Here is an 18,191-nt window from a genome sequence, read left to right on the forward strand (position 1 = left end):
CTGACTCTTCCTCTGCCACAAATCTTGAAGCAGGATCAGAGACACTTATGATCCCACCAAACTATGATCCAAGTAACTTGGGCCTCCATATATATTTATATTTATTACCCAGGTGCAGAAATTATACATTTGGAATTTTGTAGAACAGAATGTTTTAACTTGTATACATATATATGTAAATATTCATCTTAATGTTGATGAAATTACTTGCATTTACTCTGCTCTCAATGTTTAAGTCCTTAATATTTTTCCATTATAAACATATAAAATATTTATAAGTGAAATGGAGGGAATAAAATGAATGACTAAACTCTACATGAGAGGAAAAAATATATCCCTGACCAAAATATGTAAAAGTAGTTTGATCATAAATTTGAATTTTTACTAAAACAAATTATTGTATTGCTTTGCATGAAACAATACAGAAATTTCATTCATTTATTAATCTATAAAATGGAAAGGCATCTATCCTAGCATTTGGGATTTACATTTTAACAATGATTTCAAGATTATTATTCATTACTTGGTACATTATCTCAAACTATGGCCTATATTTGTTGCCTATGTTTAGTTATCTTTTTTCTTATGATATTTGACCAGATATCCATCCAATTTAAGTTTCTAATAAGATGGAAGTCACTTAGAACTGAATTTAAATAAAACATCACTTCCCTGAGGCATCTTATATGCTTTAATATAAAGCTTAATAATATCTAATGTCCTAATTTGGGAATTAATCTGTCACTATTAACCTAGAATTAATATGTTCTTGACTATTCACACCAATTGAAAGGAAACAATTGTAAAATCTGCTTTTTTGGTCAAAAGATTATGGGTTCCTCCATTTACCTTCAGATTTGACCCATTCAGAGGAAAAAGTAGGATTTTTATTACATATTCTTATTTTTTATGGGTTCATAAATATTATTATAGGCAACCACGTGTATAGATACATAGTTCCTTTCCTCCAAATACTGATTCATAGAAAGACAACATGTAAACAAATAATTGCAATACAAGGTGATAAATAAAGCAACCAGAGTGTGTACTACCTGTAGGTATTGCTTTGAAGACTGAGCACCACTCTGTCTTTATTGGTTACAGAAGGAGGGACTATGGCTGTCTCAGTCCCTACGGGTTTCTCAGAGCAAGGGAAGCCTAATGATATGATTTTGAAGGGTGATAAATAAAGGACCTTGGGTGATACAAAGTATTCCCAGTAAAAGAAATTATGGGGCTAAATGACAACTCCTTATTTGGTATTGTTTATTAAAAAACAACAACAACAACAACAAAAAAAAAAAACAGAGCAGAGATTTTTGGCTAAGGCCTCAAGTTGAGCTATGGTAGTGCTTTCAATTGGGATGGAGTTAAGTTCAAAGAGATAAAGCCAAAGATAAGTCTTGGAAAGAAAAAATGATCAGACCATGCAGAACTTTGTTGGGCCTTAGTTTACTCACAAAGCCTTTGGGGTGACAACACATAAGATTACTTTTTAAAAGAAATCTTTGTGGGGAGCTTAGTCAGTATGTTAAGTTTTTAGCTAATGACATATTGTCCAAGCAAACTATTAGTTTAAGATAAACTAATCAAATTGTAACTTAAATGTCACATAAATAATGGAACAAAGGCTTTCATGGTGTTTTTATCTGAAACAATAAAATTAACATTACAAAATAAATGTATTTTCTTCAGGTTTTATTTTTAAGATATGTAATAATTCTAATAATATACTATGTATCATAATACTTTTTATTATAAAATTGTGATAACATATATTGGGTCGTCAAATTTACATTTGATTTTTATATCATTAACATCATCTCTGGTTTGGGGTTTGTCTGGGGTCACCACCTGGAAATTCTAAATAATTTCACCTTAGAATATGTGATTGGCTCACCTACATTGCATCACTTGTTTTCTCCCCGCCTCCTTGAGGAAAGCTTTAGGATTCATGGGTCCCTGGCACCCCAGGCCATCTGACTTCCTCCTTCTCAAACCAACTGCTGCCTCCCACAGCCTCTCTAAACTCTCCCTGAGGAGACTTGACTTGGACACACAGAAGGAGGGTCTGGGTCAGACATGGGCAGCCTGTCTCATCCTGGGATGGGACATGGCAGTGGCTATCCTTACTCATGTCTGGAAATGTTTAGCCAGAGTCTGGATGTGTTGGGCAAATTCTCTTATGCACTCTTGATCCAGGCATGGACTATATGTCCCAATGTGGATCTTGAAATCACTTGGTGGTCACCCTTTGACATAAGTTGGAAAGGCAGGTGACAGGCCTTGAGAAGGGGAGATGAGCCTTCCCCACAGTATATCAGACCAGCAGCTGTGAGGAGGGCAGACCCTGCAAGCAGCCCTGTGTATCACAGAATCACAGGGCTGGTTCAGGCTCCTAAGACCTCATCAGTATCTCCATTCTCAGGGAGTCTGACATTGAATGGCAAATAAAAGATCCCAGAATAGATTGAGAGAAAGAACACAGAAGATATTAAAACATTTTATAACATAGTAGTTTTGTGGCACAATTTCCCCTTTTCTTTAAACAAGAGGCCCTGCTTATTCATTTTGAGTTTGGCCCTGAAAATAATGGAACAGACACCTGTAATACCTAAGATGGGGCAAGCTGCATGTTCTCTGTTCCTTCTGGGCCTGGCCAATCTAGGCAATCACTCAGTGAGAAGCAAGGGCATAGAATAAAACCTAGAACATTGCTCAAGGGGAGTCTCCTTCACATGCAATCCGAGTAATGGGGTCATACTACTCCCACAGGTGCTATTTCAAACTGAGAACATTGGAGCTCTGCTCAGAGACTCCCATGTGACTGAGGCAGAACTACTCGTATAGGACTTTTTGTTGTCCTTGTTTGTTTTTGGTAGAATAAATGTTGTGTTGTTGTTAATCCTCACCTGAGGATATTTTTCCATTGATTTTTAGAGAGAGTGGAAGGGAGGTGGAGAGACAGAGATAAACATCAATGGGAGAGATTCATAGTGATTGATTGCCTACTGCATGCCCCCAACCAGGGCCAGGGTACCTGCAACCAAGGTACATGCCCTTGACCAGAGACAAACCCAGGACCCTTCAGTCTCCTGGCTGATGCTCTATCCACTGAACCAAACCAGCTAGGGCTTGGTAGGATCATTTAAACTGCACTATACACGCGATTGCTCCCATGTATAGGCATGTTCTGGATAACTGGCACCGAAGGCTGGAGTATGGGTGGGGACTGTATTTGGTGCTATTAACCACCCTAAAAAGATGCCCCTCACCTTCTGGGATCTGAAGAGATCTTATCCAGAAGCACTTCTATAAATATTTGGCAAGATTCAACCTGATCTCGGAGATTGAGTCTGTTTCACAGTTAGGGCAGAAAGGCAATGACAGCGGAAGCATTCCTTTGTGTCCAGATCAGCTTGACTACAGCAGCGTTTGTCCCAGAGGTCACCTGCAGCACAGACAGAATCCTTCAGCAAGTGGGAGGAGGGTAGGGAAGTCTGGTTTGAGCAGAGACCATAAGAGCCAGAAGGCTGAAGGGAAAGCTTTGGGCCTGGTCCCTTGTCCTCAACTAGCTATGGTTCTGGGACAATGTGAGGAATTTGGAGCCACCTGACTTCACTGGGGGAAAGAGGTGGGATTGAGTGTTCTGAGTTTGACCTCAATGAGCATGTCAGCATCTCTGGTCCAGCATCAGTGGCCTGATTACAAGGACTGAAGCAAGCACTGCTGGGGAACTTGGGAATTACCTGGAAAGCAAAAGCCCTGGTAGGGAGGAGAAGAGCTGACAGTATAACCTAGGCATGGGAGCCCAAAAAGTTTGGATATTCACATAAAGGCAACTCTGGGACTACTCATGCTTACAGTTCACCATTATTCATTTTTACTAATAGACTTGGAATCCAGCACTCTGATGCTCTCAGGGCTGCTTCTTCTGTTCCAAGTGATCAGCCATATTTCCTCTCTCCTGATTGAACTAGTAGGTCAGCCTTTGGGAAAATGGTGTTAAGGGGAGAAATCTGTACAATGACAGATCATTTGGTGTGAATTTATGTCTTTTAAGAGGTCTTGGAAATAGCAGCCTATCTGTTCCCCTGTGTTTACCTCAATTCTCCAAGCAACAAATTTTCAGACACAAACCACTAACATTCTTCAACTGCTTCACTCTCAGAAGAGCATCCAGGACTTGATTCTTTGGACCCACTGAGAAGAGAAAGCATGCCACAGCACTCAGCAGGGCCATTCAACTTTCACCAGCTGAGGCAGAGTTAAGCCTTGAGAATTGTTGCCCCCTCAAGGAAAATAAAACACCAGGAAAGGGAATCAAGATGATCTTGCATCATTGAGCAGTCATGTGCATTACTGAAAGACATTGCTTTCTTATTGGGGCTATTAAGTATCACTTTGACTAATGGCTCCAGAGAGCTAAATACCAGAACAAAGACGAAAGGAAACATGAAAATATCAGGAATTAAAAAGTCAGAACTGGAAAGAAGAGATGTTTCCTGCAATAAACTTTAAAAGTCATTTTCATGTTCACGTATAAAAGATATTTAAAGCAGAGGAGAGAGGCATCTCTTTAATAAAATCATTTCTATAGTCTAATAATTATCACTGGCTTTTACGAACCCTTTTTGTGTTTTGAAGTAATTTATATCAGTGTGTCCAACTTTTATTTTAATCAAATGTAGGGGTTTGTATTCAACCTAATGCAACACACTAAAGGACTGGTCTTGGAAATGTTTGTACTTAGTTGGGCTTAACTGTTTTCTTTTCAAATTGAAGGGAATGGGTTTGATATTAAAACTTTTGTAGCATAGCAAAAATGAGGAAAACAAAGCAATATAATTTGTCAAATATACTAGTATTGAGTTTCCATTAGATGAGAATTGGCTCACACGTTGTGGATGTGGGTGTGGATTATGTATTTTGTTTAAAGCAAAAGGCTGTTATTTTATGATAGCCTATGTCTTGGACTAAGAACTAGTTCATGGCTCTTTATTTTAAGAAATTTATTAACTAACTAAATTAAGAGGAATCTATTGTGTATTAATGTTAGGTATTCTTTATGTTAGGGAATGTATTAATTAGCTAAATTAAGAAAAATGTGTTGTGTATTAATATTAATCAGCTATTACTGAAAAAACTTTGGAGAGCAGACAGAAGGCATACTTAAGCAAAGCTGAAAGGACTTAGCTGCCCAGAGGCACTTTACATAGTATTGCATTTTGCCTAAATCATAAGTTAATGACCATGTTGTAATTAGTTTGGAAGTTTTGAGGAGAAAAAAAAAAGTAATTGATGAAGTAATACTGAAGATCCTAACACTGAAGATCCTTTGAAGATCCTTTGGTGCCATCAACCAGATAGCACATTGTTGTTCTAAGTACTACTAATGAGAAATATACACTAGAAAAAAGAAAAAGAATAAAAAAAAAAAACATGTAAAAGGCCAAAAATGAACCCTCGTACACCAGACTGTCTTCTGAGGAGGTTCAAAGGAAAAAAAAAATAGGGTTCAGAAGTCATTTTGGGAACCTTTATGTTCATCGCACCCATTAAAAGTTACAAAATGCAAGTGGGCCATCTAGGATCACAGGTATGGTGCACTCCTTTGTTTAGAGATGGAGTTACCGTATTTTTCGGACCATAAGATGCACTTTTTTTCCCCCAGAAGTGGGGGGAAAAAGTCCCTGCGTCTTATGGTCCAAATATAGCCTACACATATACTTTAAAAAAAAAGTTTTTTTACTTGCCCGGCTCTGTGTGGTCTCTGTGTGCTTGCCCGGCTCTAAAATGGTTCTAAATGCTGCTGTTTACTTTACAGGGTTGATTACATGTGTTTATGACTGTGATGTTGAGTTTTAATGCACATAAAATATTTTAGGACACTATTTGTTTCAGAATCTTTTTTTCTTCATTTCCCTTCTCTAAAAACTGGTGCGTCTTATGGTCAGGAGAGTCTTATGGTCCGAAAAATACGGTAATTACTGTTGATTCACAAGCCTGGGTATTCTGAGTGATAATGAAACTGGCCTCTATACATGGAGGGCAGGAAGAGACCAAAAAAGAAACAGGTGTCTCCAGATTGGTAGGTGGCAGGTTTCCTAGGCAGGAACTTACATATGGGGTTTCTCTGGGGCTGCAAGAAGATTTGATGTCACTTTCCACCAGAATATTAACAAGTTTACAAAGGGGCCTTGCTGTGGGTTCAGTCATGTGTCCAGTCCAGGTGGTCTCACCACCATATTAAGTGTTCAAAGCTGCATCCTTTGAACCTGGATCCCACCATGAGAACAGTGTGTAGAACACACATTCCAAGGACAGGCGATGAGGTGAGCAGCCTCTGATTACCTGGGTCTAGCTCCTTCATGGGCCAACCAGTGGTCACAGCCTCTCTATGGCCTTCTCCAACAATGACCTCTTTACCTGTCATATTCTAAACACTTATGAAGTTTTCTCCTTTCTGTCATGGCCTACCAACTGATGCAAATTATAATTTGAAAAGTGGGGGGAGAAGTTGGTCTTCATTATGGTTTCCCTTAATTTAAGGAGAACTTTAAGTCATATTTACATTTGTACCATAGATTCCGTAAACCTGATGACTTTAAAAAGTGCAATTCTACTTTCTACCTCATAGCTATATGACTTCTATTATTGCTACCATGAGGAAGAAAGGGAGGGGGAGAGAAGAAACAAAATGAGCATTCTATATACTAGGGGAATCAGGAAGATAAAGATATTTTAAAATTGTCAATTATTTTGGAAAATAATGTTCAATTACAAATGCAATTAGGCAGCAATGGGTACCTCTTCAAAATTCTCCCCCCAAAACTGGGGAATTAAAGAAAAAGCTCTCTAAAGTTAGCTATTCTGTTTAGTTGTATTTGAAATATTTCAACATAAAAAATGTTTAAAAAAACAACAACAACACGTGCTGACACTGTGGGGGTCCTACTAAAGAAAATAGTTTTGATTGCTAAAATATTATATTCCAAAAAATTCAAAATTGAGATATCAGAGACATTCACAATGTCTATGAAATTTTGTGACACAGTTTTAAACATTCTATTCAAAGGAAACAGTGCCTGAACTATTTTTTCCTGACCAATCATCAAATATTTTATGCATTTGGATCCGTTTTATAAATAAGAAATTGAAAATGACACTTGTGCTATTGTAGAAATTCAGATTGTATTGCTATGTAGTTTTCTTTAAACTTTCAACTCTTAGCAATACAACCGTGATTTCCTTGTATCGGAAATTTTTAGAGCCTTCAGTTCAATATAATCAAATATAATATCACTGAGGAAATTAAAACAGCTACCACCTCATTGCACAAATCAAAATATCAGGTCTTAGAGTCAAACTCAGTCTTCTTAATGCTTAGTGGGAATTAATAGATTAATGCCTTGTTAGCGTTGACTGAGCTCTTTGGCATAGAATTATGTCTATACACTCAGATAATTGATATAAATGCTTAAGCAAATCTCTTTACCTGAGACAATTATCTAATTACATCAAGCATCCTGCTTCATCTTTCTGGTGTATGAGTCTGGTTGACTTCATGCAGGATTCTGGCTGCTTTGTATTGTGTTCCTGTGTTCTGCTATAAGCAAATAGATAGTAAGAAAGAAACCTATCTGTGAGCACTAACAATCTTGAAAAACATGCATTTCCTCTTTTAGGTGCAAATTGAGTTGACTTTGAGCACCCGGGGCCTCAGGTCAGGTTTCTAACTTCCTACTGTGGCCTGTTCTCCATTCCCCAAGGACAGATCAAGTCCCTTGTGCACCTGGTGAAGAAGCATGCAACATTAGAGTTTAGCAGGGAGACAAGAGGGTAATTTTTTTCTTTGAACCCGGCTGGCATTCAATATACCCTTTGAAACAAGAGGATGGATAGCCCATGTAATTTTAATCCCGGTTAATGTGCATTTTTAATAAAACTCGTCCAATACATACATGTCCAACTCCATAGTATCTCTCAGTGCTGGTTTGTGGCTCATATTCATTGAGGAAAATAACTATCTATGCCATTAGTATAAAATGTGCAGAAGAATGATGGATTTTGAATTTTTTTCTTCTGTATGAATCAAATTCTATTGTAATATTATATTATTAATTCTCTCTGCAGAATACAACTGTCGGTTTCTTATATGGGTCTCAAAATGTCTTCCCTGTTTGAAACATAGCCAGCTGGGTGTTAAAAGTGTTTGTCATGAAGGATTTAGGTCAGAGGGGAAAGCTTCCTTACAGGGAAAATGGAAAGTTCTTAGCAGGTGTCAGATGTGACTTTCTAGGGAAAAGCTCCAAGAATGGAGCTTTGAACAAGACCTACAGTAGAAAAAATAAAGGAGGCTTTCCAGGAAGGCCAGTTTGCCCTGGACTTCAAGGTCTGCTTATCTCTACCGAGTGGAGGATGCTCTCCCACTTTTGGATAGTTCTCTGGTTTTGGTGTCTTCTGGAAGGTGATGACTCTCAGACACCTTTGGTGTCTTCTGGAAGGTGATGACTCTCAATCCACTCTTCACAGCCCTATTAATCTCAGCTTGGACCTTGATCTCTTAATATTCACCAAAAACCCTATTTCTTCTAGTGCTGAAAAAGAGAAGGGGAAAAACTGAACGATTGTGACAGTAAGAAGCCTGAAACGTCTCGAAAAGAGAGAAAGATAATGGAAACAGCTGTGGAAGAGGCAGTTTCCATAAGCAGCAAGGCAAGGAGCAATGAACACATAAAGTGAGGCAGGGGGAGACTCAGATGTGCAATTCACAAGCATAGCCAGGGGAGAGGATGCACTGTTCTGGAGGTACTTCAATACCGAGCCACCTGATGGCCTGTGTCAACGTGATCAATTAGATGCCACTAACCACATGGTAACACATACCTTTAGACTCTTCTTCAAGAAATTCCTGAAACCCAATGTATTTGCTGAAGAAATCATCCTTCCAAGCAACTAAGTCTGCATCTCAGAACCTAAGGTTGCTTATCTGGACAAAAGGTCAGTTATCAAACAACTATTTACTCTTTAAGACTCTGTGTCCCCCAAAGCTATACTCTCTTATCACGAACTGTCCAGTCCCAATCAGTTTCCTGACTTAAAAAAAAAAAAAAAAAAAAAAAAAAAAAAAAAAAAAAAAAAAACCTTCAACTCCTTGCCCTGGGATTTCCAAACCCAGGAAATATCTGCTCTGACTTCCCCCTTTTGAGACACAAGTGAGATTCTACAGAGTCTTACTTCTTACTGCAATAACCTTATGTGAATAACCTTGACTTTGGTAGTCTTTTTGCAAGAGTTAGCAGTGACCAGAAGAATTCAGGCCTTTTTCATAAAGTGTGCAAAGTGTTAAATACTGATAAAAGAAGAGCATGCTCTTCAAGAACTCCTCACATAACCTTGGAGGAGGAATAAAAAGAGTTCTGGAGAAAGTGATGTTTAAAGATTTATAAAATCTAGTGAGGTAAATAAGAAGAGAAGGGGATAGGTGTGGGCTGAGAGAGAGGGAAGGATGTTTAAGAAATGAAGAATGACAAGAGCAACGATTCAGAGACAAGAGGAAGCACAGTGGGTTTCTGGGACTGAAGTCGCTCAGTGTGGCTGGAACACAGAAGAGGAGGTGGCAAATAGCAGGAAGTGAGCATGAGAATTAACCCTGATAGCCTTGGTGGATTTGTGGTTAGAACGCTTAGAAATATTGAGGTTGGTATGAGAAAACATTACCAAACAATTTTTGTTTACAACAGATAGAACCCAAATTTGCTGGTAATGACTAAAGGGAGCTATAGAATCCCCCCAGGAGTCCAGGACTGCCAATAAATAGCATACCTGTTCTACGTCTGCATTCTGATAACACGGCTGTGTTCAGTTTATGGAAATTCATTCAGTACTACTAGTTTGACTTGTGGATTGTACTTCAACCACAATATTATTGAAATGACTGTCTGGGAGAAAATGCTTGGCTATGTTTTCATTTAGGGATATTGGGAATTTGGGTGCATGTTTGCAGTGCTTTATGTTCAAATACATTCACCACAGTCAAAACACGCTTTCTTTAAACCATGAAATATGTGTAAAAAGAAACCTTAAAAAATGCCTGCTAGTCACAAACTTTGAGCAAAAAAGTAAAAATAAAAGACAACTGTTAAAAATGTGTCGCAGTAAGTGACACTATACAAGAAATAGGAAGGACTGTCCGCACTGTTATGGAAATGAGAAATGATGTCTAAAACGTATTACAAGCAAAAAAGCAAGTGTATCAGTTTCTCAGGATTGCCTTAGCAAATTACCAAAACAAGGTAGCTTAAAATAACAGAAATTCATTTTCTCAAAGTTCTGAAGGCTAGAAGTCCGAAGTCAGTATAGTGTTTGGGCCATGGCTACTCTGAAGCCTCCCAGGGCTGATGATCCTTTCCTCTTCCTGGCTTCTTGAGGCCCAGCTACCCTCAGCTTTCTGTGGCATTGCTCCAGTCTCTGCCTCAGTCGACACATTGTGGGGCTCTGTATCACGGATGTGTGTCTTCACCACTCACAGTGGGTTTAGGCTCATCCAGCTGACCTCTTGATGACTTGATTATCTCTTCAAAGATCCTATTTCTTTATAAGGTAATATTCACAGGTATTGGTGGTTAGTTCAAAATTCTTCTTTGGGAACACAATTCAACCCACAGCCAGACATTACCAAAACATATGTAATGTGAGCTCATTAATGTAAAAATGTGTATACACAAATATGCACATAATAATGCAAAAGCATAGAAAGAACTAGAAAGACAAACACTCAATCATGCTTTCCTCTAAGGAAAAGGAAAGTGAGTTTTCATATTATTCTTTAATCATTTGCACATTTTTTGATTATTTTACAGTAATAATTTAGAATCGGTATAATTCATTCATTCTCTTTGTGTATATTGATGAGATGTCCACTATGAGTCTTGCACAAAAACTAGCTCTGTTCTAACAAATACATGTAGAAAAACCATAAATATAGTGAAAAATTAATTGAAGTCTGAAAAGGCTTAAGGGATACACAAATTAGTAGAATTATTTTAAGATTTAGAATTGTCCCAAAGCCAAAATGTAGGAAAAATGGATGTGCTGATTATATGTGGGTCATACTTGACCAATTTAATTTTTATGTTCAATGACAAACTTAAGTTTGTAATATCTGATATCTGTGGGCCATATGCATTCTAGGTCGGGTAACTTCAAGTATTTTGATCAGTAGATGTAGTAAAAACAAATTTTCCAGATTGGTCATTCTGTAAATATATATCCTGTGTATGGCCAGGTTATTTCTTATCCAACAAAATATGTGTGCATACTCTCTATTACAATAGAGTGTTATTTGGGCATATCTCCATAATGGTATCAAAGTAGTGCCTCCTTGTGATTACCTTGTCAAGATCTGTGGGGTTAAGTTTTCTTGAAATGTTTAATTTATGATATATTGATTAAACTTAGCTGCCTTCTATTATTTTAACTTCAACTTTACAATATAAATTAATGCCTGTACTGAGAGTATCCTGGTCCTTTTTTCACTCCACATTCATCAATTTGGAAGGTCCTGTGTCCTTCTTGCTATGGTGATATTTAGACAAAATTAAGAGCCTTCCTATGTGTACCATTCAGCTATTCTTCCATGAGGCTTTGGAAAGCTCTCTACAACCAGACATTACTATGCAATGTATCTCCTGACTGCAGAACTTTAGGATTCTTATCCTCTCACTACACCAGAAGTTAATCTCTCCTTTTTTCTTGACTATTTTTGAAAGCATTTTCTTTTGTTACCCCACATCCTCCTGTGAGACAATGGTTTACTAGTACTCTTTTCAAAGTGGTTGGGTATTTACAAGGGAAAACGTGTCTATGAGTAGTTTCTATTCCTTTCCTTACAGAAAGCTCCAAGGCAAAGAAAGACAGAATTGCCTTCTTGGTGTGATGGATGAAGAGAACAACTCAAAGTTTAACAACACAGATAAATGGTTCAAATGCAATCTTGCCACTGCATTATTCAGGAATGTTTATGATAAGAAGTTCAACATTTGCCAACAAAGCACTTGTAAACATGGAAAAGAGCAAACAATGCCTAGTTTGGAAATAGCTGTGTTTGCAGTAGTGACTGTTTCTCTTTCCAATCCTGAGATGTAAGCAGAATACAATATATATGTTTTAAGACTGTGCTTTTATTAACTACACTGTTGAAGACAAATTGAAATAAACATTGGCAAGTAACTGCTCTATAAGTCAACAGGCCATCTTTTCTCTCCCTGGATAGAATCTGAGCCCTAATAAAATTTACCACACACTTTGAACCCATTCTGTTAAGAATTGAGGTGGGCCGAGGCTGGTTTGGCTCAGTGGTAGAGCGTCGGTCTGCAGACTGCAAGGTCCCAGGTTCGATTCCAGTCAGGGGCATGTACCTTGGTTGCGGGCACATCCCCGGTAGGGGGTGTGCAAGAGGCAGCTGGTCGATGTTTCTCTCTCATCGACATTTCTAGCTCTCTATCCCTCTCTCCTCCTCTCTGTAAAAAATCAATAAAATATATTTAAAAAAAAGAAAGAAAAAAAAAAGAATTGAGGTGGAACTTAGTCAAAACAGATCTTACCTGACTTATATAAATAAATAAATAAATAAATAAATAAATAAATAAATAAATAGAATCTATATGTAAATATAAATCTTTCTGCTTAATATTTAATTTTAAGATGGACAGGGAAAATATGTATTGAGGTGCCCTTTAAGGTTATATTTCAGTTGCTAAAGCTTATATCAGAATAAATATTAGAGATGTGTCTTCCCTGTTTCTCAGCACAATCACACACACATATATACATTCTATTGATTCGGTCTCTGTGGAGAACCCTGATTACTAACACAGACCTAATGATATAGATAGAGATGGAATTTCTTTCTGATTAGAGGTTTCTTATTGATTAAAATTTGGCAGATTGAATATAAAAGCTTAAGGAGATGTTTATCAATACACTGTTAATGACAGTCTAGGACCTGGGTCCAAGGACTTGTCCTTTATGGACAGGAAGAACACCAGAGGTGGTAAACTGAGGAAAGTAAACCAGTTTAAGACATATGACCTTACAGATGCATAAAAGATTTTCAAAAGATATGTAAGGATAAGGTTTAGTGTTCCAGAGACGTATAGAATGGTCTTAGAGTGCGAAATTGGCTTGGGGCCATCTGCATTGACAGGGTGCTTAAAACTCTAAAAGCCACTGTGGGATATAAAAGAGAAGAACACCAGGAACTTTTGTACACAACCATGACATTTAGGAAGACAATGCAGGAAAGGATGAAACAGGTTTATTCTCTGAACACCATTTTATATATATATATATATATATATATATATATATATATATATATATATATAAACAAAAGTAGAATTTACGCCAGGTTCACAAACTTAAACTTCTGTAAGGGACAGGCAGATGAAGCAGCACATTGCAATACAATAGATGCTTGGCTGCTTGTATTGTCCTTTGTCTAGTTTCAGGACTGGTTAAACCATATCACAGAGCAAAAGTATAAATGTCCATAAGGCCTATAGTTTGCTGGCCATGAGTTTGAGATCTGAGACTTAAATATTTTTTTTAAACTTCTGCTATGAGCTGTGTTATAAGTTGATTAAAAATAAGATGGTAATTGGATCACACTTTGAGATTGTCTCTTCACCATAAGCATATCTGAGAAGAAACTGCATGCCATTTTTAAAAAAGATTTAAAAAATTGATTTTTAGAGAGGGAGAGAAAAACAGAAAGATTGATGCAAGAGTAGAATCTTAATCTGCTGCCTCCTGCACGCCCCCTACCAGGGATCAAGCCCTAAACCCATGCATGTGACTTTGATGGGGAATGGATCTCGCAACCTTTGTGCATGGGATGTAACACAAGGAACTGAGCCACAGAGGCCAGGGCATGCATGCCATTTTTACTTAATCATTTATTGACTTCCACCAAACAATATGGCTACAAAGAATTTCCCTTTTTCCTTTTATAAGTAGAGATTTCTTTCTATAACTGTTTCTTTTGGTGACTCGCACATTGATATGCAAATGTGAACTTTCTTCCCAATTTCTATACACATCATAAAAGTAACAGTATTTCTATTCTAATAATGTATGGTTTAACAACCCTGAATACATTTTTTGATCTATGAATTTCAATTATGTCAATGCTATTTACTTTGATGTAAATGTTTATTTCTCAAAGAGACCAAGGTTAGAATAAGTAGTCAATTTAGTAAAATAGCCTTTTCATCATTTTTTATTATTTATTGAGTTCCTACTGTGTTCAGGGGATTTCAACTTATGCTTAAATCTCAGACAGTATGCAGAGATCAAGTGGTAATTTAGATGCAGAATTTATGCATTTGATCTTGTTCAGTTATCTGCTTATACACTCATATGATGCTATTGAGATGACCACAGCACACTGATGTGATGTATGTGTTTGTCTTAACATCATACATTAATTAAACTTGAGAATTTACAATGTGCATAATACTATGGCTGGATCTGAAGATATACAAATGAAAAACACATGACCCTTTTCATGCCCTGGGAGGTTTCCAGGGCATGTCCAGCCCATCTCACTCAGTCCCCATTGACCAGATCCCAGCAGAAAGCTAACTTACCAGTTGGAGTATCTGTCCCCTGGTGGTCAGTGAAAATCGTAGCAACTGGTCGACCAGTTGACTGTCTGCACCCTGGTGGTTAGTGCATATCATAAGGAGCCTTTGAGCAACCTTAGCATATTATTAGCATATTAAGCTTTGATTGGTTGAATAGCTGACTGGTTGACCAGACACTTAGCATATTAGGTTTTTATTAAATAGGATTTCAAAAATCTATTGATTTCTATGCATTTTAAAATCAATATTCATTTTCTTTAACATATATTAAAATTATTATTATTATGTGAGATGGCTCATGACACATTTTTTACATTAAAAAGACTATTTAATCTTACAAATTTGAAAAATGAAAATTTTAAATTATTTCAATCTTTATTTGTTGAAAGACTTAGTAATATCCATTTAAATTATTTCATTTGTTTGAAAATGTCATTTTTATGTTGTGGGAGTAGAACAAATTTGGTTTTCAAAGGAGCATTGCAAATAAGATAAAAGCACAAGAAGCATTTGTTGCCAAAACCGGTTTGGCTCAGTGGATAGAGAGCCAGCTTGCTGACTGTCAGGTCCCAGGTTTGATTTCAGTCAAGGGCATGTACCTTGGTTGTGGGCACGTCCCTAGTAGCGGGTGTGCAAGAGGCAGCTGATCCATGTTTCTCTCTCATTGTTGTTTCTAACTCTCTATCCCTCTCTCTTTCTCTCTGTAAAAAATGAATAAAATATATATATTTTTAAAAGGAAGCATTTGTAACATTTCCTCGAGCTTAATGAAATAATATTAAAGAATGAGGTGAAGCACTTTTACATGATAGGGATTATGGTAGTTTTGTTTCCCTCACCTTGGCACCTTTGCAAAGCAAAATAGAAGGTCAGCACATTGACCCTTTTTACTATTCCACCACCAAACTCAGGGTCACAACTAAGGGTCACCTTCCTACTGTAGCTGCATCTTCTTCATAAAGACCATAACCCACAGGTATTGTAAAAGCTAGAACAAAACGTGTTTCAAAATTATGAACTTAAAATGCACAGTAAATATAGGTTTTCTGTGACTTAGAAATTAAAATGATTCATTAAAGTCATTTAAAAAAATAGGTCTTAAAAGTCAATCCTGAAATAGATATCAAGTTCAACATAAAGCTACTCTGCCCAGTTTTACCTTCTAAAGTCACACAACTTTCTACTCCTCAGTTGTCCTTCATCTTCATATCTTACTACATGCAGGAGGTGAATGATATTCATCAAGAGTTTTCTTTTATTCAGTGTTGACTTTATAGACATATAATGTTAGCTTTGAATAAACTTAATCCAGTCCTAGAGACATTGGAAGTAACTCAGCCTTAAGTGAGTCTGATAAGACCAAGGATACATAAACCCAGCTGCACAAGCTGGAGCCCTTGACTTAGAAAAACCCATATTTCTGTGAGTCAGTAAACAGAGACAAGATACAATCTAGTACACACATGTCAAACACAAGGCCCGCGGGCCAAATCCAGCCCGCCAGTCCTTGCAATGTGGCCCGCACCGTGCTGTCATCACTGCACTCCGCTGCGTTCCATCACAATGACTCGCGGTGACATAGGAGGCTTGTGATCTTGCCGGCCGCCTCGCTGGCCACCGTACTTGCTATCGATTACGCATGCGCATAGATAACAAGTCACGCGAGATTCAGGAGGCGTGACCTATAGTCCGGCATCCGATGTGGTTGTGCCGGTGGCAGAGCAGAGGAGAGAGTGAGTGTGCGGGCATAAAAAATACACAGCAGAAGCTGCCAGTTCCTGGCAAAAAGTGCAGGCATAAAAATCGCAACAGAATCTGCTATCTGTACCCAGCCAGGCATTTATTGACTGACTTTTTTTTTCTCCACTCCATCTGCCAAATCAAGCTATCCCTGTGCAGTTTTCAACTTTTTCCTTCTAACGCAGATTTCCAATAAACTACATCTTTTACTGCCAATATTGATCCCAAAATGTCCAGGAAAAGAAAAGTTGACGGTGAAGGCAGACAATTTAATGACAAATGGGAAAATGAATACATGTTTGTGCTTAAAGAGGGCAAACCAGTGTGTATATTGTGTTATGAGACAGTGTCGGTGATGAAAGAGTACAATATACATCGTCATTTTGACACCAAACATAATGTTAAGTATGGCAAATATACTTTGGAAGAAAAGCATAAAATTGTTAAAGAACTAAAAGGCAAACTACAATCACAGAAGCAAATGTTTACAAAGGCTACAGCGAAAAATGATGCTGCAGTGAAAGCAAGCTTTATAGTGGCTGAAGAAATTGCCCGTACTTCAAGGTGTTTTTCAGAGGGTGCTTTTTTGAAGCAATGCATGCTAAAAGTGTGTGAGCAAGTATGCCCAGACCAGATACAGAGTTTTCAAAATGTCAGTTTGTCAAGAAACACCATTGCAGATAGAGTTCAAGAACTCTCAGGAAATCTATCATCACAGCTGGCCGAACAGGCATGCAGTTATCTCGCTTTTTCACTTGCTATCGATGAAAGCACAGACAACACTGATACAGCGCAGCTGTCCATCTTTATACGTGCTACGAAGACCGACCTCTCTGTCACTGAGGAACTTTTGGATGTAGCTGCCATGCATGGGACGACGACTGGTAGAGATATATTTGAGGCTGTGGAGAAATTTATAAATAATTTTAAATTACCCTGGGAAAAGTTGGTGGGGCTAACTACCGATGGCGCACCTTCAATGTGCGGAGAAAAGAAGGGCTTGGCTGGACTAATGAAGGAAAGAATACAAAAAAGTCACTGCCACACACCCTTGATTACTTATCATTGCATTATCCACCAAGAGGCTATGTGTGGAAAAGTTCTGGACATGAATGACATAATGACCACAGTCATTAAAACTATTAACTTTATATGGGCACGTGGCCTGAATCATCGCCAGTTCTAGCAGTTTTTACAGGAGGTGGGTGCAGAGCATGGAGACGTGCCATACCACACAGAAGTAAGATGGCTGAGCAAGAGCGCAGTCCTCAAAATATTTTTTGAGCTCAGAGAACAAATTGCTCTTTTCATGGAAAGTAAAGGAAAGCCCTTGCCTGAACTGTCAGATCCCACCTGGCTATGTGATTTTGCTATGATGTGTGACATATGCGAGCATCTCGCCCAACTGAATCTGAAGCTGCAGGGATGCAAACAAGTCATCACGAAGATGTCTGACATGATCACAGCATTCCAGCGTAAACTTCAACTATGGAAGTCCCAACTGGAACAGGACAATCTTGCCCACTTTCCCGTTTGTTTGAGTATCTCAACCACTATTTCTGGTACTTTTCCTTGCAGTCGGCTGGCTACCAAAGTTAGCCGTTTACTAAGTGAATTTGAGCAGCGCTTCTCTGACTTTAGAACACAGCACTCAGGCTTTGACATCTTTGCCAATCCTTTTACAGTTGATGTCAACAATGTGCCCCATCACCTTCAGATGGAGATAATTGAGCTTCAGTCTGACAGTGGCCTGAAATCAAGGTTTCAGGATGTTGAAATTGAGGACTTCTACCCTCTACT

This window comes from Pipistrellus kuhlii, unplaced genomic scaffold (assembly GCF_014108245.1).
Source record: "Pipistrellus kuhlii isolate mPipKuh1 unplaced genomic scaffold, mPipKuh1.p scaffold_m20_p_1, whole genome shotgun sequence".
Lineage (NCBI taxonomy): Eukaryota > Metazoa > Chordata > Mammalia > Chiroptera > Vespertilionidae > Pipistrellus > Pipistrellus kuhlii.